The sequence below is a fragment of the Diabrotica virgifera genome, chromosome 3, assembly GCF_917563875.1.
Source record: "Diabrotica virgifera virgifera chromosome 3, PGI_DIABVI_V3a".
Lineage (NCBI taxonomy): Eukaryota > Metazoa > Arthropoda > Insecta > Coleoptera > Chrysomelidae > Diabrotica > Diabrotica virgifera.
Genome location: NC_065445.1, coordinates 153,882,010 through 153,908,132, shown reverse-complemented (window position 1 = coordinate 153,908,132; position 26,123 = coordinate 153,882,010). Strand labels below are relative to the sequence as shown.

Genomic DNA, 26,123 nt, shown 5'->3' with positions numbered 1-26,123 from the left:
TCACCAAATCGGGAAGAAGAGCTTACGACGTATTTGAAGCTGCCGACGAGGTGGAGATTATTGGAGAAAATAAAAAGAGACTTCTGGAAAATTTGGAAACAGGAATACCTGCACCAATTACAACAGAGAAATAGATGGCATAAGGCGCACTCTAACATAAAAGAAGAAGAAATAGTTATAATAAAAGAAGAATATACACCTCCAGGCAGATGGCCATTAGCGAGGGTAACAGAAACACACCCTGGAGCGGAGGGACTAACCAGAGTCGTAACAGTGAGAAAGGCGAACGGGAAACTGACAAAAAGACCCATACATAAACTAATACGACTGGAAGAAGAGAAACAGGAAAAGCCGAAGAAGGCAGCAGCACTAAGATGGAAGAAAATACTAGTAGCTATAATGTTTTTAACGATGTTAAAACCCATAAAGGCAGAACCATATAAAATATATAATCCGGAACCAGGATTTTTCACAGAAGATCTTAGAGAGGTCGTTATAGACCGGGGAACATTTCGAATAAAGGTGTTACTAGAAAAGGGAAGAATTCGAACAGAGCACCAACTAATAGGAAATATGATACAAGGAGTATGAGAACTATGTCAGGATATAAAAATCGTGAATTGTAAGGATATAATAGGGAAGTTAGAGGAAGGACAAAGAAAGGCGGAATCAGTAAGCGAGGGTTTGACAGTAGAAATAAAAGCAAGGGAAAGAAGAGGAATATTAGGAACAATATTAACCTCAGTATTTGGAGTCAATGACGAAGCCTACAGTAACATTGAAGCATTAGACAATAACCAAAAGGAGCTAATAAAGGGATCACAGCATCAAGCGAAGATAATGTTAGAAACAATAACATCAATCAATCACACAGAGAACAGGATAAACGAGCAAATGAACAAGTTTAACAAAGCACTAATCACAGGCCTACAAGAAATATCTAAAGGACTTAACGAAGTAGAAGACAAAGCACAGAGACTAGAAACCGAATATAGCACGTTGCGAATACAAACGATAGCGTTGCAAGTTATGGAATTCATAGACGAATACACTCAATTTTACGAGGGAATATTAAACCTTCACTATAACCACGGACACTTCATTGATATAGTGAAACCGGGTGAGATAACCAAATTGATAGAGAAAGCAGGGCAGATACTGCCACAAGGGGTCGAAATACGACGACAGCCCATTATAGAAACAGAAGTCAGTCATGACGACAGATATATAACAGTCATCGGCTATTTCATAGTGACAGGGAAAATTAAGTACAGCATGCTGAAAGTCACGGCCATACCACTTAACGTTGAGGGGTCGGTGTTGCGCACATTTGTCGCCCCAAGGAATCTACTGGTCGTAGATTATAACACACTGCACTACTTCGAATTGACCGCAGAAGATAGGGAAAGATGTTTACTGTTGACAAAGACGCAGATAGCGTGCTCACCAACGGCTATAAGGAACATGGATACCCAACCAAACTGCATACTTGAAGAAATTTATGAGCGATCTAAGAATAGCACATGTCCAGTGGTAGCCAGGACAGTACAGACAGCTCAATGGAGTAAGATGGGTTCCCCCAACCTCTGGCTCGTTATCACGCCAGTCACGATACCCATATCCATTATTTGCGATGGAAATCGGAGCGAAAGAGTACTGGAACGAGTCACATTCCTGAAACTTTCACCCAAATGTATCGCCCAAACGAAAAATATTACATTACTCCCCACTAGCAGTGGGATGGAGAGAGCGGTAACAAGCTACCTGAAGGCGCCAATCACTCCCGTGGCCCAATTGGTGGCGAGGACACCCCGCAGGTTTAACATGCCTCTAAACACCTACCTGGACATACCAGGAGGAGAGCTACGTTACGCGTTACTTGAGGAGGAAAGTCTAGAACAAGAAATGACGCATACGCAGTGGCAATCGATTCCAGAATCTAATTGGCATTATTTTGTAGCCACCGGGACCATCACTATAATGGTAATTATTGGGATACTCACGTTATGGAAATACCGTCCTGTTGTACGACTATGTCGTTCAGGGAATCCACATACTCAGACTAACGAACAGGAAGTACCTGTATTAAGTAGTAATCGGCATAACAATGTACCGTCGGCTTCAAAGGCCGACATCCCACTCTCCACATTTTCATCCAATTGCCCTAATTTTAATCTAGAGATAGAGTCGGACATTGATAGCTAGAGTACGGTTGGAAGATTGTTGATTATTCTTAAACTATTTATTTATTAACATGTTTGAATTTGACTATTTTATGTAATACTTATATGTAAACTTTGAGTATTGACACTTGGGCCAGTTTTTGCCCGAGTCCGCAGTATGTCCAATATCAAATATTCAGTATTCATATCCGAAATTGGACAGTATCATTTTATCACCCAGTAGATCGAATGCATTTATTTGTTATTAAACACACACACGTAATTAATTAAATTACATACACATTTGGTCAATTATCAATAATATAATTTGGACATCAGCCAAAAGTTGCTGACATAAGATAAACAATTTACCTTAATTAGATACACAAAATCACGCGGGGCCCGTGTTTACATTGACCCAATTTAAACTTATATAAAACTAAGATCTCTTGTCTAGAAATTCAATTATTATTAATTCATTAACGCGAGTGATTGTCTTCAACGCTCATCATTTAAGTCTCTACTCAAAGTACCCCGGGTCAACATCCATAGTGTAAGTCTCATCAATAAACTCTGCTACTATTATTTGGTGTTTCCATCACAACTTAAAGACCATCTACACTGAGCCAACGAAGGGAATTTTGTTCACTTTGTCATATCAATTTACTGTTTTTGTTGGGACTAAGCCACAAAATTGGCTTATCCCAAACTAAAATAGCAAATTGATATGACAATTAAATTAGTTTCAAGAGATATTTATGAGTGGCGTTCCTGGGACGACTTTACTAAAAGATAGTTCATTCGATTACATGAAATCAATCCTAACTCAAGAATATCCGTCATAAAAAAATATCATAGCGTGTGATCTGTCTTTAAAAAGACAACCAAATGCAACGATGACAGTAAAATTCTCACGTTAGAGATTCCATAGTAAATCACGAGGGAAAACCAGGAAAAAAAATTAGTATTACTAAGTATTCATTTTTAAAATTAAGATGATAATTCTTTGCAATCTCTATGTATACGACTTATGCGTTTCATTCAAAGAAAGTCAATGTTTTCAACCTAATAAAAATATTCAAAATATTTAAAAATACATAAAATATTTCTAAAAGATATTTAATTGAAAACTTATTGGACCATTTTCCTGGGAACACCTCCATGGCTTCTAAAAATTGCAAGCCAGATGGATGCTGAAGCGAAGAAGACAAAAGGGGAATTCTAAAAATTTGCAATTCACGACCCCGTCTGTTCAACTGGTAAATTCCAACGGAAAATGGACCTATGTTACTCAAAGGAGTAATACTAATATAAAATAAAAATGTATACCATTTTTATTCAGTTGTAATGCGAAGGCAAAACTGTCTTATTTTTCACTTAATACAGAGATCGCAAACCAGCACTCTAAATCGATGATTTTCGACTCTAATTGGAGTAGAAAGGCGTAGGTTTGCTGCTCTATGCCCCAAGTGACGAAAATCCGAGAGCTTATGCCCGCATTGCAACTGCCGTTATGGAGTAGGTGCCTAGCGACATCTGCTAAATGAAAGTCAAAGTTTTCAACCAAATAAAAATATTCAAAATATTTAAAAATATCCAAAATATTTCTAAAATATATTTAATTGAAAACTTATTGGACCATTTTCCTAGTAACACCTCCATGGCTTCTAAAAATTGCAAGCCAGACTAATATAAAATAAAAATGTAAGTATACCATTTTTAATCAGTTGCAATGCGAAGGCAAAACTGTTTTATTTTTCACGTAGTACAGAGAGCACAAAACAGTACTCTAAATCGACGATTTTCGACTCTAATTGGAGTCATCATCAGAGAGGCGTAGGTTTGCTGCTCTTCGCCCCAAGTGACGAAACTCCGAGAGCTTATCCCCGCATTACAACTGACGTTATGGAGTAGGTGCCTTTATTTTATATTAGTATTACTCCTTTGAGTATTTATTATAGGTCCATTTTCCGTTGGAATTTACCAGCTGAACAGACGGGGTCGTGAATTGCAAGTTTTTATAATTCCCTCTTGTGTTCTTCGCTTCAGCATCCATCTAGCTGGCAATTTTTAGAAGCCATGGAGGTGTTACCAGGAAAATGGTCCAATAAATTTTCAATTAAATATTTTTTAGAAATATTTTGGATATTTTTAAATTTTTTTTATTAGGTGTTGCAATGCGGGGATAAGCTCTCGGAGTTTCGACACTTGGGGTAGAGAGCAGCAAACCTACGCCTGTCTGATGATGACTCCAATTAGAGTCGAAAATCGTCTAGTTAGAGTGCTGGTTTGCGCTCTCTGTACTAAGTGAAAAATAAGACAGTTTTACCTTCGCATTGCAACTGAATAAAAAAAATGGTATACATTTTTATTTTATGCGTTTCATTCACTTTGTAAAGATTTTTTTGTTGGCATTGTAAAATGTATATCTACAACTTAATACACCGCATCCCTCGGTAGACCGCACGCTACAGTAGAATCGCGACGGTAGACAGCATACCATAGTAGCATCAATTTTCTCATTATATATAATATGTAAGTTTATTAACAAAAAGAGGCAAAACTGTTACGTACTTTATATTTCAATAAATCAACAAAAATCCCATTCAAACATCTGCATGAGAAGTGATCGGGTATTAGGTCAATATTAATTTCACCTGTTGAATGATTTTAACATGACTTAAATAGCCAAAAAGTCCTATCTTCACAATTTTTGATGCAGATAGGACGCGTTAACTAAGTAGTTAGCTTTAGCATATAGGACGTTTATTCTAAGCACAATGGCTGTTAGTTGTAGAAAGGACAAACTTTACGCTTTTGTACGATTTGAGGTGACAGAAAGGACATTCTGACTAATGGCAGAGGAGAATATTTCGCGAGATGAATGACAGATCGAAAAACTAAAAAATACGTATTCAATATTTTTCAAAAATCTATCGAATGAAACCAAACACGACTTCCCACGGAGATAGGTGGGGGGTAAATTTAATATTTTAAATACTAATCCCGCAATATTTCGCGAAATGAACATCAGATCGAAAAACTGAAAAATACACTTATTCAATATTTTTGAAAAATCTATCGAATGGTACCAAATACGACCCCCCATGGAGGTGGGGTGGGGGGTTACTTCAAAATCTTAAGAGCCCCCATTTTTTATTACAGATTTGTATTCCTTACATAAAAATAAGTAACTTTTATTCGAGCCATTTTTTCGAATTATGGATAGATGACCGTGTAATCTAAAAAACGATTGTTGGAAATGGAAAATTAAATTTAAAATGGACAAGTCCCCACTAAAACGGAAAACTATACTTAACTTTTTTTGATTTTAGGACCTATTCTTCACAACCCAATGGGTCCCCAAAGCGCTTGAGTGACTGCACAGTTAGCATACTTTGCTCCCCTGCCAGAAGCAATAAGACGCGAAATGTCTAATAGTAGTGAAATATAACCTTAACAAGAAAATATGTTTTTACTAAGCAGGGCAGTATACACGTGGGATTTCGGCAGCAACGTGTAACTTAAAATTTAATAAATAACCCATTAAAAGGGTGTTTAAACTTTATGCCGAACAAGATGAGGAGGAAAACACTTTTTTAAATAATTAATTGAAAGTTATCGATTCCCAGTATAGCGTTAAATTATAGGGCCGTGCTTCACCAGGTTTGCAGCATTAAACTTGGGCGCATAAGGGTACGCTCAGGGTTTAATTGAAATTTAAAAAAAAATTGCAATTTTTTTAGACTCTGTTGGCTTATGCCCGATTTCACCAACGATACCTAAACAGTTGTCTTATTAAGTAATTCCTATCGATAGGAACTGTCTAAGTCAATACTTACGAACAATAGCGTTTCACAACTTTAAGAACTGCTTATCTAGGAAATTCTTTGCTAGGTATTAATTTAGGTACGTTTGAACTATTTTTAATAAATAAAAAGAAGAATAAGATGAAATTACCTTACTTTTTCGATTATTTGTCATTACTATTTGTTTGCCAAGTTGGTTTTATTCAGTTTTGTACTGTGATATTTAGTTATTTTATTTGGTAGTTAGTTATTTGTGAATTAAGTTTGTCAAATCTTGTATGTTATTTGAATATGTACAGTGAAATGGAGGAAAAGAAAAGACTTGTAAATTTCACATGTGACGAAAAAAAGTTAGTTGAATTGTCGTTAATGAAATAATTTTAAAATAAATAATATATTGAAAATTGCTTCTTTTATTATTAATTTTTAATGACACGACACACTTTTAGTGATATCATGAATGGGTTTTTGAAACACAACACTAGTTTCTTACGTAGTAGGTAGACTACATAATTTTGTCAATAGACCTGTAAAAAACTCCAAATGATTTTCTATGTTTTCCAACACATATTATATTATTAATATAAAAGATAATACAAAATTACAACTAATGGTAGGGGAGCAAAGTATGCTAAATGTGTAGTCACTCGAGCGTTATGGGGACCTATTGGGTTGTGAAGAGTAGGTCCTAAAACCAAAAAAAGTTAAGTAAAATTTTCCATTTTAGTGGGCGCTTGCCATTTTTTAATTTAATTTTCCATTTCCAATAATCGTTTTTTCCGATTATAACGCCATCTATCCATAATTCGAAAAAATGTTTCGAATAAAAGTTACTTATTTTTACGTAAGGAATCCAAATCTGCAATAAAAAATGGGGGCTTCTATTTAAGATTTTAAAGTAACCCCCCCACCCCACCTCCATGGGGAGTCGTGTTTGGTGCCATTCGATAGATTTTTTAAAAGTATCGAATAAGTGTATTTTACAGTTTTTCGATCTGATGTTCATTTCGCGAAATATCGCGGGATTCGTATTTAAAATATTAAATTTACCCCCCACCCCTCTCCGTGGGAAGTCGTGTTTGGTATCATTCGATAGATTTTTAAAATATATTGAGCACATATTTTTTAGTTTTTCGATCTGTCATTTATTTCGCGACATATTCGCTTATTTCTTGTGAAACTTTGGGACTCACCCATTTCCTTACCCCCTGCTCAAATAGTCAGATTTTTGAAATATACACTCTTTTGCATGTACTTAACTTACCTTATCTTAATCTGACAATTTCGAGTATTTTTAAGGATAGATTTTTTTTTTCGGGCCCCCCTTAACGAACTCCCCTGTGTTAAGAGCCAATATATGGTAGATGTTCATCTGCAGGGTACCAGGTTTCTCCCATATGCTAATCTGACGCGCTCGAGTAACTGCAAAAATCCCCGCTTGGGGTCCCCTACCATAATATACCTAATATTACAGAATAACAGAAAAATTAAGGTAAGAAGCAAATTATTGACAAACGTCACAAGTACATTAGTCAAAATTGTAAAAATATAACCTGACTGTCAACGATAAGTAATACCTAAAATTTAGGGAGTTCGAAAACCGTATCCTAACATAAGGTAATGCTTAAGCGGTTTAGGCAATTCTTATCGTATGGTGAAATCCGTTTTAGAGTTAGGAAGTACCTAAACCCACTTAGGTAATTCTTAAATATTTAGGTATCGTTGGTGAAATCGGGCATTAGAAACCTACGTCCAATCGTCATTTTACTAATTAATTTAATTTTGAGTTTCCTTATACTTTATCCTTTCAGAAACACTGTATAAGAATAAAATACACATAATTTCAAAAGTCACCTAAAATCATACTCGTTTTCATAGTTGATTTTTTGTGAACAGATTAAAGGACTCCGCTAATTATTTTTTATTATTTTAGATTTTTCTTTGTTAGTTACAGAGTTAAGCAAATATTTACTCAAACTTCTCTTTTGAACTTATAGGTACCGTGCGGAAGAAAAGATATTTTTCTGATGTTAAGTTTGAGACACCCTGTAGGGGGGACAGGATATAAGTGTAGGTGTGTATCGAAATCATATTATAGTCTTATGTTTTGTGAACAATTTGTTTTTTGAATGTCCCTAATATCTTTTGAAAGAAACAAATTAGACGGTTTTATTCTTTAATATGACGTGTTTTAACTGAAACAAATATAAATTAACAATAAAAAATAACAGTAAATAAACCTTTAAAACAGAAAGGCACATAACGTTAACAATTCTGGTCGACACCTTAAAAGTTTAGTTGTCGACCAAGTGAGCGGTATGCACAGCGCAACATAAGAGAGACGACATTGTTTAATGGAGGCTCTGTGACCAGACTTTCAAATCGCACTTTGTCCATATTTTCACATTATGACTTAGAGATTAGAGTGGCGTTGTATTCGTTAAAACATCCTTTATTAGGTTACATACTCTTAGACATTCTAAGCGTACTATTTCACGTATAATTTGGCTTCAAAAATCAAATAGACAAGCAAAACGCATTTTGTCCACTACCGAGAGACAAACAAATAGCACTATTTGGACAAAATGCGATTCGTTTGTCTTGCAATGCTTTTTTACTACGTAACGACTTTATTTTGCATTTTGTTTGACAGATATTTTAACAAAAACCATTTGTTTTTTATAAATGGCTTGAGCATAAAGCAGGAAGAGGTGTGGTAGAAATAAGTTCCGCGTTGACTGACTTTATAAAAAAGACAGATTTAAGTAAGGACAAGTTCGCAAGCTAGGCTCTAATTTTACTTTCAGAGTTTTGTACGGAAATATTGACTTTTCTAAAATGTTTTTAAGTTTACTTCAGTCAAAGTAACATAGTACTGCCGGAATTGCCAATGAAGCATGCTGTTAAGAAAAAAAACTGGATAGCTTATCACAATTTTTAGTTAGTTTATCTGGCAAAGAATGGGCGTTAGATCCAGAGTTAACGTGGTTAGATCCAATTTTGAAAGATAGTACCGTGAAAATATAATTGAAAACGACCAGATCTGCGATCAATGTGAAGATGAAGAAGAATGTTGCTGCCTTCTGGAGGATGACCTCCATGTAACGATTCTTTTTTAATTTTCCATATTTCTTTCCAAACACACAGAAATGCATCCTTTGTTCATATTTCTATTTTTTATCGTTTAGGGACAATCAAACTACATTTTGTCCCTTTAAAGACAATCAAATAGCGTTTTGTCTATCAACTATTTTTTTTTGAAAAAACTAATAAAGTTTATTGTTACTTATAAACAGGGCAAATTGGTAATAAAAAAGTACATTTTTTCATATTTTGTGTGTTTCTTTTAACTTTATTAATAACGTAGTGGCAGTTTTTCTCATTTCCTGAAAAATGTAAAAAAAGGACAAAGTGCGATTTGAAAGTCTGCTCCTCATATTAAAGATTAAAACTGTCTAGTTTATTTGTTATTGAAGATATCAGAGAAACTAAAAAAAAAAATAAAATGTGCACAAAATATGAGACTACAACATAATTTCGATATATGTCCACCTTTGTACTTTTTCCTCCCTACAGGGTGTCTCAAACTTTTGTTTCAGTTAAAATACCATGTTAAAGAAAAAAACCGTCTATTTTCTTTGTTTCTAAAGATATCAGGGACATTCAAAAAACAAAATGTTCACAAAATAAATGACTACATTACGATTTCGATGCTAACTCACACTTGTACCTTGTCATCCCTACAGGGTGTTTCAAACTTAACATCAGAAAAACATTTCTTTTCTTCCACTTGGTATAAGTACAAAAAAAAATAAAAACCTAAAAAAAACTAAGTTTTCAATCTAATAGCACACAAAACAACATCCAAAAATGTTACTCTACATCCTATCAGACTGAAAACAATGGGAACCTTCTCTGGTAACACTTCCGAGGCTTCTACAATTTGCAAGCCATAACGGATGCTGAGACTAAAGAAGATGAATGAATTTTACAATTTATAATCCACGTCCCATCTATTCAGCGCGGTAAAGTTCCAACGAGAATAGTTCCCTTCGTACTACAATCAGAGTAAACATGTAAATAAAATATAAATAACCATTTTCAATGGCGTTGCAACACGAAACTACAGGCGCATCATTATTCCAGTTCAATCAGAGAGTGTCTCAAGCACCTCTACCGGTTTCGAATCTTATTAGTCTCTTATCAGGAGGCACATATGCTGCTCTCTCTGACCCAACTAGGACAAACCCCGGCGTGCAGTCACGGATTGCAACGAACGAAATGGCAGGGATGCCCTAGCGGCAAATGCTAGCAAAAAACTAAGTTTTCAATCTAATAGTACATAAAACAACATCCAAAAATGTTACTCCATCCGTTATGGCTTGCAAATTGTAGAGCATCGGAGGTGTTACCAGAGAAGGTTCCCATTGTTTTTAATCTGGTAGAATGTAGAGTAACATTTTTGGATGTTGTTTTATGTGCTATTAGATTGAAAACTTAGTTTTTTGCTAGCAGTTGCCGCTAGGGCATCCCTGCCATTTCGTTCGTTGCAATCCGTAACTGCACGCCGGGGTCTGTCCTAGTTGGGTCAGAGAGAGCAGCATATGTGCATCCTGATGAGAGACTAATAAGTTTCGAAACCGGTAGAGGTTCCTTCAACTTATAATCCAGGGTAAAATTGAAGGCAAGAGAGGAATAGGACGCAAGAAAATGTCCTGGCTCCGAAACATAAGGCAATGGACATGGATTACCGACATACAATCACTGATACACATTGAAAATGTGATCGCCAACATCCATTAGTGGATTTGCATTTGAAGAAGAAGAAGAGGTGCTTGCGGCACTCTCTGATTGAACTGGAATGATGATACGGCTGTAGTTTCGTGTCGCAACGACATTGAAAATGGTTATTCAGTTTTGATTTACAAAAAATAAGTTTGAGTAAACCTTTGCCCAAATGTGTAAATGCCAAAGGAGCATTAAAATAATAAAAATTAGCGGGATCTGTTAATCTGTTCACGAAAAAGTTCAACTATGAAAACGAGCATAATTTTTGGTGATGCATAACTTTTAAAACTATGTTTAGTATCTTTCTACTCTAGTCTCCTTTTTGAGAGTTTAGCTACAATAAAAGCTTTTACACAATTTTCTGTTACTCTAAATAGGTGACCAGCTTACAGTCAAGCCAGTGCTTTATCTTGCCTAACAATTATATATTCTCCTTCATTCTATTCTGCGTTTTCTTTAATTTTTCACTTTCACTGTATTATCAATTGCATGTGCCTGCATGGTGGCTCTTTTTTAAATTAAAAAATAATATTTTGTCCTCTAAAAAACGCAAGCTAAGGCCTAAAACATGTAACATTTCAATGGACTATATCGATTTATTCTATTATTTTTTCGTCTAGAGTTTTGACATTCACCTATTTAGTCCTGTTTATATTTATTTTTTGCAATATTTTCACTATCATAACAAGTAATTAGACTTCGTAAGTCCTAGGTTTTCACCCAAAGTAATCGAAAGTAGAACTGGAAGTCGCTATTTGAACGCTTCGTGTAACTTTGCGTCGATTGATAAACAATTTTACTAATTTTTAGTCATTTTTACTAAACTTTGAATCATCATTGTTTAAACAGAAATGACTTCAAAACCGAAACTAAAGATTCAAACTCAACTTTTCAATACGCTTCGATTGATGTGTTCCATGTAATATTTCTGCTTTTCTGGTTAGAACTTTTTAACCGGAAATGATATAAAAACCAAAATTTTACATTTGTTCTCATCTTGCTAAGACACGTCGAATGATATATCGTTTATACTATTTCGGTGACTTTAAAACAGTTCATACGGTTGCAACTCTAAAACCGGAAGCCGATGACAAAATTATCTTTAATACCATCCTTGGGTTATAAGCTTTTATTCGACACCTCATCTGTCATTCTATCTGTATTAATAACGAAGGAGATAGACATACGGGCAGACAGTCATGAAACCGGAAGTATATATTTGTTCTCTTCTTGAGAAGTCGCGTCGAATAATATATCACTTGTATTATTCCGGTGACTCTAAAACAGTACTTCTGGTCTCATTTCTAAAACCGGAAGTCCTAGGAAAACTAAACTTCTAAAACCGGAAAAAACCTGTCAAGTTTCTCAACTTTCTTGTCATTCTGCCTGTTATAGTGGAGGACTTATATTCGCAGTCGGACGGACAGACGGACAGGCAGCCTAGGTCAAATTTCTCACCTTTAGTACCATCCTTGGATTATAAGCTTTCATTTGACATTTCATTTGTCATTCTACCTGGTAAAATGACGAAGGAATTATATTCGCGGTCGGACAGACAGACAGCCTAGGTAAAATTCCTTACCTTTATTACCATCCTTATAAGCTTTCATTTGACACCTCATTTGTCATTCTACCTGGTAAAATGACGGAGGAGTTATATTCTCATTCGGACGGACAGACGCACAGAAAGCTTAGGTCAAATTTCTCATCTTTATTACCATCCTTGGATTATAAGCTTTCATTTGACACCTTATTTGTCATTCTACCTGATACAATGACGTAGGAGCTATATTCGCGGTCGGACAGACAGACAGACGAACAGACAGCCTAGATCAACTTTCTCACCTATAGTAGCATCCTTGGATTATAAGCTTTCATTTGACACCTCATTTGTTATTCTACCTGGTGTAAGGACGGAGGAGTTATATTCGCGGTCAGACAGACCGACGGCCAGACAGCCTAGGTAAAGTGTCTCACCTTTATTACTATCCTTGGATTATAAGCTTTCATTTGACACCTCATTTGTCATTCTACCTGGTACAATGACGTAGGAGTTATATTCGCGGTCGGACAGACAGACAGACAGACGGACAGACAGTCTAGATCAAATTTCTCACCTATAGTAGCATCCTTGGATTATAAGCTTTCATTTGACACCTCATTTGTCATTCTAGCTGGTATAAAGACGGAGGAGTTATATTCGCGTTCGGAGAGACCGACGGACAGACAGGTAAGTAAAATTTCTCACCTTTAGTACCATCCTTTTATTATAAACTTTCATTTGACATCTCATTTGTCATTCTACCTGGTAAAATGACGGAGGAGTTATATTCTCAGTCGGACGGACAGACGCACAGACAGCCTAGGTAAAATTTCTCATCTTTATTACCATCCTTGGATTATAAGCTTTCATTTGACACCTTATTTGTCATTCTACCTGATACAATGACCTAGGAGCTATATTCGCGGTCGGACAGACATACAGACGGACAGACAGCCTAGATCAAATTTCTCACCTATAGTAGCATCCTTGGATTATAAGCTTTCATTTGACACCTCATTTGTTATTCTACCTGGTATAAGGACGGAGGAGTTATATTCGCGGTCAGACAGACCGACGGTCAGACAGCGTAGGTAAAATTTCTCACCTTTATTACTATCCTTGGATTATAAGCTTTCATTTGACACCTCATTTGTCATTCTACCTGGTACAATGACGTATTGGTTATATTCGCGGTCGGACAGACAGACAGACGGACAAACAGCCTAGATCAAATTTCTCACTAATAGTAGCATCCTTGGATTATAAGCTTTTATTTGACACCTCATTTGTCATTCTACCTGGTAAAGACGGAGGAGTTATATTCGCGGTCGGAGAGACCGACGGACAGACAGCTAAGTAAAATTTTGTCACCTTTAGTACCATCCTTGGATTATAAGCTTTCATTTGACACCTCATTTGTCATTCTAGCTGGTGTATTGACGGAGGAGTTGTGATCACAGAAAGGCAGAGAGACGGACAGACGGACGTGGACAATTCAAAGTTTTCACATTTTTTCAAAATTGGGTGAAAACAAAAAATCAAATTTCTCTTGCATTCTGACTTTTTTCTGACAACGTCACATAGAAAGACTTTGTTTACGTTAATAGCAAATTGCTAACCAACATCACTTTCCTAGCAACAGTACTAAATAACTGCTGCGATACAATTCTGGTCGCATTTCTAAAACCGGAAGTCCTATGTCAAGTTTCTCAACTTTCTTGTCATTCTGCCTGTTATAGTGGAGGACTTATATTCGCAGTCGGACGGACAGACAGCCTAGGTCAAATTGCTCACCTTTATCCTAATAACACAAAACATTCCAGGAATATTCCTAGAAGGTACACACAGGACATTGAAAACATTCCTGGAATGTCCCCAAAAGCACACGAACGTCCCTGGAAAGTCCCAGGAAAGTGCTGTGTCAGCATTTTAAACATTCCTTGAATGTCTTGTTGGAACATTCCATGAATGTTTACGAATGTTCTTTGAACATTCACAGTATATTGTTTAGACTGAAAGTCTTGTTGAAACATTCCATGAATGTTCTTAGGACATTCAAAGTATATTTTTTAGACATTCTCTGAAATATATCGTCAGTGATGTGACAATACCTCCTATATGTTTTTTCATGAGTTTTGCAGGAGACGAAAAACATTTTTTACGGTCACCTCCTGTTTTCATACGTAAGTTTTGACTTGTTTTGTAGTAAATAGATAGTTGAATTTACTACAAAACAAATCAAAAAATATATGAAAACACGAGGTAGCCCAAACAAGTTTTTCATCTCCTACAAAATTCATGAAAAAGCAGATAGGAGGCATTGTCACATCACTGACGATATACCAGAAGTACAGTAGGAAAAATGAAAGAATACCCATAAACGAACATATAAAACACGCTGTATTTTCCTGTCACCGTGTCACACAAAAAACTGGTCAGCACAAGTACATGTAATAATTATTGTTACTTGCACTGGACAATTTTCTTTGTGACACGGTGACAGGAAAATACAGCGTGTTTTATATGTTCATTTATGGGTATTCTTTCATTTTTCCGACTGTATATGTAGCCATACCAAATAATATATCCTTGATAAATATAAACATTTTTATTGCACAAAATCTTGTCATATATTTTTTTCCATAATCATCACTACGATGACGATTCATTGTATTGAATTGTTCATTAGAATTACAATCTGGTCATAACTCTGACCAATGAGCAATTTTAATTTAACCTAAATTACTACTGTTCCTTAAAATGAAGAGCTAACCCATAGCGTCTCTTATCTAATCTAACAGGCACACAAGCACTATGCTCTGCTTTTCTAACCGCACTATTCTAACATACACATGCACACAAGCATTATGCTCTGCTTTTCACTATCACTCAAACTAGTTCAAAAGGCTTTGTCCTCTTCAATCTTCTAGTTTGCCCAGTAGTATCCAGGAGCTGGATTTCCTCAATATTCTTGTAGGTACTTACGAAGTTGTTGCTTGTGACTTCCAACTTTACTCCAACTTTAAAAACAAATCCAGCTGTAAAATATTTATGTGCCTGAAGGTTTTTTTATGCTTTCATCTATAATATCTATAATAGTAATTTGGTGGAATGCACTTTATGGTAAAATCCAATTCTGACTGAATTGTATATGGATCTAAATCCCCAATTATTTTCAGCTTCAATAAATATCTAAAACAATAAAAGAAATAATGTTATTGCTTGCAAAATTCATCAATATTGATAAATATCAGAGAAAAATGAACATTGATAAAAATTGTTTGCCCTACCTTTCTCCAAACATCTGGTGTCTCCAATAATAATTTCCTTAAATAATCACTTCGCAGTGTGGTAAATTTTATAAAGTTCACAAAATACAGCAAACGAAATCCAAATGAATCCAAAATATGACGATAAACAGTGAAATGATGAAATGAAATGATATTACAAACATAACCTCTGTAACCTGTATGCCATGCCAACCAGAACCAGAAGTCACGTGGTTTGGATTGCCTAAATACATATACACGCGCAGCAAATTTGAAAATGAATGCAAATTGAATAGTAAATGGCCTCTCTTAAAATATAGGACATTAGTAGTATGTTCATAGAATGTCTTGTGGTAACATTCCACGAATAACTTAATCAGATATTCACCGAATGTTCCTTGAATGTCCAGTACATTCAAACATTAATAGAACTTTGATAGTACATTCCTGAAATGTTTTGTGTTGTTAGGGTAGTGCCATCCTTGGATTATAAGCTTTCATTTGACATCTTATTTGACATTCTACCTGGTAAAATGACGAAGGAATTATATTCGCGGTCGGATGGACAGACAGCCTAGGTAAAATTCCTTACCTTTATTACCATCCTTGGATTATAAGCTTTTATTTGACACCTCATTTGTCATTCTACCTGGTAAAATGACGGAGGAGTTATATTCTCAGTCGGACGGACAGACGCACAGACAGCCTAGGTCAAATTTCTCATCTTTATTACCATCCTTGGATTATAAGCTTTCATTTGACACCTTATTTGTCATTCTACCTGATACAATGACGTAGGAGCTATATTCGCGATCGGAAAGACAGACAGACGGACAGACAGCCTAGATCAAATTTTTCACCTATAGTAGCATCATTGGATTATAAGCTTTCATTTGACACCTCATTTGTCATTCTACCTGGTATAAGGACGGAGGAGTTATATTCGCGGTCAGACAGACCGACGGCCAGACAGCCTAGGTAACATTTTCCACCTTTATTACTATCCTTGGATTATAAGCTTTCATTTGACACCTCATTTGTCATTCTACCTGGTACAATGACGTAGGTAGGAGTTATATTCGCGGTCGGACAGGCAGACAGACGAACAGACAGCCTAGATCAAATTTTCACCTATAGTAACATGCTTGGATTATAAGCTTTCATTTGACATCTCATTTGTCATTCTACCTGGTATAAAGACGGAGGAGTTATATTCGCGGTCGGAGAGACCGACGGACAGACAGCTAAGTAAAATTTCTCACCTTTATTACCATCCTCGGATTATAAGCTTTTATTTGACACCTTATTTGTCATTCTAGCTGGTATATTGACGGAGGAGTTGTGATTACAGACAGACAGACGGACAGACGGACGTGGATAATTCAAAGTTTTCACATTTTTTCAAAATTGGGTGAAAACAATATTTAATATATTATTGTGCTCTGTATTTACTAATTTACTCCTTGTTATGAGATTGATAAGCATCTTATTAATTCGATTAATCAATTAATTATTTTAATTGCTACTCATGAAAACAAAACCAAAATTTAATAAAAACTTTTTAATAAAAAATATTCTCAGGGCTAATTGATTGGATCTATTACCTTTATTTTGTGGCTTCTAGTATTTCTCGTTGCTTACTTTATCCAGGACAAAACAGGGAAAATAAATATACTCAAAATCATATAAATTCTATAACTACTATTCCTATACCATAAATATAAAAGATTAAAAATGTATGCTAACTTTATTCTGTTATAAAAAATTGCTTATCTAATCAAATATAAATCTTTAATTCTACTATAATCAGAATTCATTCAAATGAATCGGTAGACTGTTCTTATTATTATAAAAAAAAAACAAAATTTAATTTTCACCTTTTAAATAGATTACTTATATCTTCTATGAATTTATGAATGAATAATTTATGCTGTGAAACTGTTAAGTTAACAAAGAACAAATATGGTATGTAATACAAAACAACTCTCTTTTTTTCACAAATAATCTGACTAACCTTTTCTATCTTCCTTATTTCTTCTCCTGGATTGTGTTGTTTTCAGTTCTCCCACAACGTGCTCCTCGGATGCTGCAACTGTCCTTCTCCTTCAAACGGATTCATAAAAAACAGCACTCGTTCGAATTCTCTCCTTAATTAAATCTCTGACTCGATAAAAACAATATCAATTTTTAGAATTCCAAGATTTCTCTCTCAGCTCGGTATCTCGTGCAAAGTTTATATAAAACGGCTACTCGTTCCAGACAGAAACTGGAATCTATTCGGACACAAGGAGTTTGTACTTCTCGACTTGATCAAGATTTCGTCTCAACACGAATCTGCTCCACGGCCACGAAATTAACACACTTTACACAAAAATCCTACTTTCAAAACTGGACTGCCTGCTCTCGATCTTAATTCTTAATTACACAGTGAATTCTTTTTCTCTCCTCAATCTGACACTCACCACTCTATTCCCCTTCCATCGGTCTCTTCTCCAATCACAAGCATTCTCCACACATCATATCCCTACTTTTTTTCTTAAGAACAAATAGTATTATATACAAAATTTCTGTCTCATCAATTTCCAGGAGATATTAAAATTAAACTTACTTACAATCTAGAAAAACCCTCTATTCTAACTAAACAAAATTGTTTACGATCCGTTTCTTTCTGCGAAAAACATTTAGAAACCCAGTCCATTGTTTCACTTTAACCGCGGGATCCATTCACTTTTTAAATAAGCGTTCGTATTTCATTGTTTTGAAATGTATAAATAGTTCGTAGAAACTTTACCACTAAATTTTACTCTTCCGCGAAACACTGCTTACGGCTAAATTATTTTCTTTACAAATTGACTATATACAGGGCCATGAAAATTTACGATCTGTCTTTGACATAAAATTAATTCTCTAAATTTTCCCCATTAAAATTATTTAACAATATGTACCTACTATTCTTGGATCCCGCGTACCAAAAAAAAGTTTATTAATAGCAAGCTGAAAATTTGTTAATAGCTTAACAGTGTCTAGTCGGACAAACTTTGATGTATGGGAACACTGGAACAGGGGAAATTTTAATTGTGCACATGATTTTAATTGTGAAAAGTGTCATCCTGACAAGTTTATGATTGTGAAAACTAGCAGGTTGTTTTTAAGTTTATTCAATAGAAAACTTTAAATATACCCATAATATATATGAAAAAATGTTTGCCTGGCAAATATGTGGGGGATTTTAATAAGTCACATAGGACACGTAGAACATGTCAAATGACAGGAATTATGTTGGTGATAAATAGCAGTATGATTTTTGCATAAGAGTTTAATGAAAGGGTAACAAATAAATTGGAAGTTCTGCCCGACAAAATACATGGGACTATGGGACGTTTTCGTAGTCTGACGTTCGAAACTTGTAACCCGTTCCACAATCAAAACTTCCCCTGTTCCCGTGAATCAAAATTTGTCCGCCTAGACACCGTTAAGCTAATAACAAATTTTCAGCTTGCTATTAACAAACTTTTTTTTGGTACGCGATACCAAAGCCTGGTATCAGGCCTATGCAGGCGCGGATCTAGAAATTCATAATAGGGGGGGGGGCAGACTAACCTCAAATTCATATATTATATTTTCCAGATTTAGCCATACGACTCACACTTACTCTAAGGATAAAATACACTATATAATCCCATATACCTATGGTATCAAAAGGATTGATAAACAATTCACGACTATTAATCTCACTGGTCGTTCTTTACCATAAAGATTAACCTTTCTACCATCAATGGGTTATCTACACATGGATTATCAAATCTAGTAAAATACAAATTTTTATATCTTTATTGTATAGCAAATTTGAAACGTGACTTTTCATAAGATAATGTTTATACCCAGTGTAATGTATTTGCATTTTAAAATATCATTTTTGTTATTCTTTGGATTGAGAAAAAAATTTCCGTTGTTTATGGTTCCACCGGCACTCAAACAAATGCGCATGCAGATTATTTTTCAGAGAAGGGTGTTTTATTAGATTTATGGCTTCTTTCAATTCTTTGGAAGCGGTTGTCGTGTAATTTAGTGTTGTACTGATGGCTTAAAGTTTAGAGTTAACATAAAAAAATAATAAATAATAAAAAAATACTTATAGACTAAATACAATAGGGGGTCCATGGACCCGTTGACCCCCCCTGTATCCGCGCCTGGGCCTAGGTACCTATACCTTTTGGATTCATATTTCATTCTTTTCAATATTTGATTTATTGGAATATCGAGGAAATAAAAACAGAAAAACATTAATTGTATAATAAAAAGTTAATAAAAAACTGACTTGCAGAAACGAGATGTGAAAGATTGATTTTGTAAATTGACCTTGAATCCTGGATTTGAAGAGATTTATGTAAGGTTAAAGTTTATGCACAAATCTGACCGTTTAACCTGTGATTTCTATACTTAAAATAATGGATAATGCAATAATATAAAGTATAAAAAGTCTCTGTTTTATTTATTATTGTCATTTAGCAAAAATATCGCGTTATTTTGGAAGAAATCATAAAAAACCGGCTCCTTTTTAGTCGCCGCCAGTGGTCACCTGATTGATATTCCCTCTTAACAGCCAACAGGTATAGAATTTCCCGATGGTTGTCCTCCCCTTCCTTCTTCCTTGCTCGATCCTTCGCGATCCTGGAGATTCTGCGCAAATGGCACTAGTTTGTGAACGGCACTTTCTGCATCATGGCGTTATGAAGTAATCTGGAACATCTTAAGGTCCAAAAATGTAAATATTTAAATTCGAACTGGCCCTCTTAGTAGCTAAAAATTGTAGATAGAGGCTTGTACTTGCATGATGTTAGTTGCTTTCCGTAGACCACGTTTAGAAATCGAGAATATTTCCACGTGTTTTGTAATCCGGTAGTGATCGATAGACAAATTTCACAATTTTTGCTAATTTTCGGATATGTCACTAACTTTACGTGATAAATAATGTTATCTTATGTATTTATCGTGGTCATTTAGGGGTTACCAATATGGTAGAATTATTTTTTACAGTCGGTTACCGATCAAGAACTGAGCGCTTTAAACTTACGAGGGTGATGTGAAACTAAGTCAGATTTTGTCAAGTCTTTACTTTGTGCCATTTTGTATTATTTTTTAACAACAAACAGTGAGTTTTAACACTTTACTTTTCAAAATGTTGCAATTTTCTATTTGAATCATTTGGAGGGAAGCTTTCAATAGACTCCGGTTTTTTCTGTACGGTATCGACGATTCATATATCGAGGATTTCATGTCACTGTATCAGCTGTTTTCCTTGGTCTGGGTCCGATTTTTTGCGCCCATGTGCTCACTAATGGTAAGCGTTTCAACCTACATTGGAATTTTCTCTTTTCAAATGATTTACCAAATGATAATCGTTATTTACATGAATCAGAAATTTAAATGAATTCAATATTATTGCTTATTTAGTTTAAATAGGTTTTTAATATTGTTCTGAAGCTATTTCTTTGTGGCATTTATGTAATTTACAACTCTACTTGGGAAATAAGCCAAAATTTAACTTAAAAAATGATTTTATTGACGTTTTGATTTCCACCACGGACGTCGTTATCAAAATACAAAATGTTAAATTAAACAAAAAGGTTGTTGCTTAGTAAAAAAATTCTTCTAATAATTCAATTTAATCTGACTCATTCATATCGGCAATTCAGACATATATATATATATATATATATATATATATATATATATATATATATATATATATATATATATATATATATATATATATATATATATATACAGGGTGGTTCATCTTATTCGCCTCGGTCTCTGTACGGAAAACCACTTGATATTTTAAAAAAAAATCTTCACATAAATATACAGGGCCTTTAATACTACAACCTAAAAATAATGTGAATTATACAGGGTGTTCCAAAAAAGAGTGGTATATCAAAGTTATATTTTTTCTTATGGAATGCCCTATATCTGATGACATTATTGAATTGACCTTAAAAAATAAGCTACACTTTCATAAGGGTTCCCTATACCTAAATACAGGGTGTTTTGATTTATTTCGATTTTTATCAAAATGTAAGGTTTTAGAAAAAAATAAATATCTACCAATCTAAGAAGCAGTAACAAATTCTTTATTGGATCTTAATAAAAGACCATTTAGCATACTTAAACAGATGCTTATTGCAACAAAATTTCTTACAGGGTGGTCAAAATATGAGATTGTTCTATTCACAAATTCAAGCTGTAATAACTTACTTATTTTAAATAGAACACCCTGTATCTTACTAGTCTATTGCGTAGAAAATTTACTTAGCTTTCAATTTGTACTAGGGTTTCCTATACCTATCTTTTTACAGGGCGGTCAAAATATTAGATTGTTCTATTAACAAATTCAAGCTGTAATAACTTACTTATTTTAAATGGAACACCCTGTATCTTACTAGTCTATCGAGTAGAAAATTTACTTAGCTTTCAATTCTTATTAGGGTTTCCTATACCTATCTCCCTTCATTTTTTAAATATTTAAAGATTTCCTAATTTGTAAGCTTTAAAAATTAGAACTACATAAGTACCTATGTCGTGTTTATGTACAACACATCACCAACACCGGCAATATACTTAGACAAGATACTGTCATTAATGAAATTTTCAGTGTTATCATGTAGTCACACAGAGTGTTGTATTATTTTAGTTGATTTTGGCCTGCATGTGAAATTGAATAATACGTTTATTTTAAACTGCATACCCTATATTAGATGCCGTATTCTGGAAGATATTTATATTATATTTCATTCCGTATAAGCATTTTCCATATCTTAACCCAACGGTTATTAAGTAAATTTAAGAACGCCACTTTTTGTTTGAATCTTTAAATCGCAATTACAAACAATTAAATGCAATGGCTACTTTGACGAAAACGAGCCTATTGTACAAAAATATGTAAAAATGGGTATTTACAGAATAACATGGGAATTTATATCTACAGAATAACATGTGTATTGAGAATGTTAACATGGAATTGAAGAGATTTTAAATATCTTCCATTATAAAGAATAGAATATCGAGTATGTCATTTAAAATAAGAACACTCTGTGTGATTAAATGATAAAAATGTGAATTTTATTAATGAAACTATCTTGACTAAGATATTTAAGTATATTGCCGGTGTTGGTGATGTGTTTTACATAACCACGACATAGGTACTTAATTCTAATTTTTAAAGCTTACAAATTAGGAAATCTTTAAATATTTAAGAAATGAAGGGAGATAGATGTAGGAAACCCTAATAAGAATTGAAAGCTAAGTAAATTTTCTACTCGATAGACTAGTAAGATACAGGGTGTTCCATTTAAAATAAGTAAGTTATTACAGCTTGAATTTGTTAATAGAACAATCTAATATTTTGACCGCCCTGTAAACAGATAGGTATAAGAAACTCTAGTACAAATTGAAAGCTAAGTAAATTTTCTACGCGATAGACTAGTAAGATACAGGGTGTTCCATTTAAAATAATTAAGTTATTACAGCTTGAATTTGTTAATAGAACAATCCCATATTTTGACCACGCTGTAAGAAATTTTGTTGCAATAAGCATCTGTTTAAGTATGCTAAATAGTCTATTATTAAGATCCAAGAAAGAATTTGTTACTGCTCCTTAGATTCGTAGATATTTATTTTTTTCTAAAACCTTACATTTTTATAAAAATCGAAATAAATCAAAACACCCTGTATTTAGGTATAGGAACCCTTATGAAAGTATAGCTTATTTTTTAAGGACAATTCAATAATGTCATCAGATATAGGGCATTCCATAAGAAAAAATATAACTTTGATATACCACTCTTTTTTGGAACACCCTGTATAATTCACATTATTTTTAGGTTGTAGTATTAAAGGCCCTGTATATTTCTGTGAAGAAATTTTTTTAAAGTATCAAGTGGTTTTCTGTACAGAGACCGAGGCGAATAAGATGAACCACCCTGTATATACAGGGTGGGTTTTTAGTGCGGGATCGGTCGATAACTCCATTATGGTATAAAATATCGAGAAAAGTTATTTAAAAAAAATGTAGGAAAAAAAATATAAGAATACCGTTCTCCACGCTTGGAAAATATGTCCATTTCTACAGGGTGATCAGTAACTGCGTGGTATATCAAACATAATTTTTTAAATGGGACACCCTATATATTTTTTCATATTTATATTCCCCTTATCATTCTTGTTCATATAATATATGGTTTTGCATTACAATACAGAGTATTTAACAAGTTATGGCCATTTTTATTTCGGAATCACTATGAGATTAACACCCTGTATATAAAGAAGTAATTCGTATACAATAATTTGTTTTATGTAATAAGATAAACAATATACTGTAGTTTTTAAATTAAGTCCAATTCACATCATTGACGAATATTTGTATACAGGGTGAACTACAAAACCAAATTACGATTTTCTCCATTTTTTTAAATGGATCACCCTTTATTTTATTTTTCAACATTATTGTATTTAATATACTCTTTTATTTTTATATAGCATTCCCTATATCTAAACTGATTACTTTCCGAGATATTTTTAGTTTTCTTCAAATTTCGGGAATACATTCAATTTTTCTAGTAGAAATAAGTTAGTATTGAGTGATAATTAAACAAAATTATTTTTATTAGGTAAATAACTAACACAAAGTATAAACCATAGCAATATGCAGTGAATATACCAATAAATGTGATATTAAGAAATTATCATATTTCCCTAATATACAAGAATCGTAAAATTTATAAAAAAAAACCTTAAACTTTGTATTGTATATAATAATATAACAAGATTATTTCTATTCAATAAATAACTTACATGAAACATAAATCAAAACAATCTACAACTGATGTAACAGTTTTTAGATTGGTATATCAACAGCATTCTAAGCCAATAATTTTTTAGTAGAACATTCATTTTTATAAGCACTTTTAAACTACAAAACAAAATTACGATTTTCTCAATTTTTTTTTAATATATCACCCTATATTTTATTTTTTTGAAATATTGTATTTATGATACTCTTTCATTTTTATATAGCATCTCCTATACCTAAACTTATTAATTTCTGAGATATTTTTAGTTTTTTTCATTTGCCAGGGATACATTAAATTCTTAAAAATATAAATAACTTAACAAATAAGTATTATGTAATAATATAACAAATATTTTCATTCAATAAATAACTAACAAAAAAATAATAAACCATAACAAAATTTAATAAATGTACCAATTAATGTGATGTTAAGGATATAAGTCTAAAGTAAATGTTGAAAATGACCACTTTCAACGTCTGCAATTTTGTAACCGATATTCAAATGACCGAGCCACATTTCTAACATTTTTGTAAGTCAATATTATTAAAAGCTTCTTTTATTCTATTTTTCATATCATCAAGCGTTGTTGGATGCTTCTGGTATACAAGGTTTTTTATATAGCCCCACTTGAAAAAAATCAATTTTGGAAGAACTGGAGCACCGTTGTATAAAAACCTCAACCGTCAAAAAATGTGGACCAATCACATAATCTCTAACAATATCACCTTAAACATTTATAGATCACCTAGTTTGAGTGTTAACAAAGTATTCTTGATGCATATTAATGAAATGTAGTATGAAAATTATATTATTAATAACTGCGGGTCACAATCTGCAATTAGGAATGTTTTACTAAAAACTTCTTGGCTTAGAATGCTGTTGACATATTAATCTAAAAACTATTAAATTAGTTGTATATTGTTTTGATTTATGTTTTGTGTGAATTGTTTATTAAATAAAAGTAATCTTGTAATTTTATTATACACAAGATACCTATATTTTTTTTGTAGGAATTGTATGATTCTTGTATATTAGGGAAATATGATAATTCCTTAATATCACATTTATTGATACATTCATTGCATATTGCTATGGTTTATATTTTGTGTTAGTTATTTATTGAATAAAAATAATTTTGTTTAATTATCATTTAATACCAACTTATTTCTACTAGAAAAATTGAATGTATTCCCGAAAGTTGAAGAAAACTAAAAATATCTCCGAAAGTAATAAGTTTAGATATAGTGAATATTATATAAAAATGAAAGAGTATAATAAATACAATATTTTTGAAAAATAAAATATAGGGTGATCCATTTAAAAAAATAGAGAAAATCGTAATTTGGTTTTGTAGTTCACCCTGTATACAAACATTCGTCAATGATTTCAATTGGACTTAATTTAAAAACTAAAGTATATTGTTTATTGTACTACATAAAACAAATTATTGTTTATAAATTACTTCTTTATATACAGGGTGTTAATCTCATAGGGATTTCGAAATAAAAATGGTCATAACTTGTTAAATACTCTGTATAGTAATGCAAAACCCTATATTATATGAACAAGAATTATGAGTGGAATATAAATATGAAAAAATATATAGGGTGTCCCATTTAAAAAATTATATGTTTGATATACCACGCTGTTATTGATCACCCTGTAGAAATAGACATATTTTCCAAGCGTGGAGAATATCA

At 33.4% G+C, this 26,123-nt stretch overlaps 1 protein-coding gene across 1 annotated transcript in view; it reads left to right on the top strand.

Moving 5' to 3' along the window:
* Nucleotides 1-20,270: 20,270 nt before the first annotated feature.
* Nucleotides 20,271-26,123, top strand: part of LOC126882589 (sodium-dependent phosphate transporter 1) — a 91,887-nt gene continuing 86,034 nt past the window's right edge. Inside the window, exon 1 of the mRNA XM_050647562.1 lies at nt 20,271-20,336. The gene's annotated coding sequence lies outside the window, so the exon portion shown is untranslated. The remainder of the gene's footprint in view (nt 20,337-26,123) is intronic.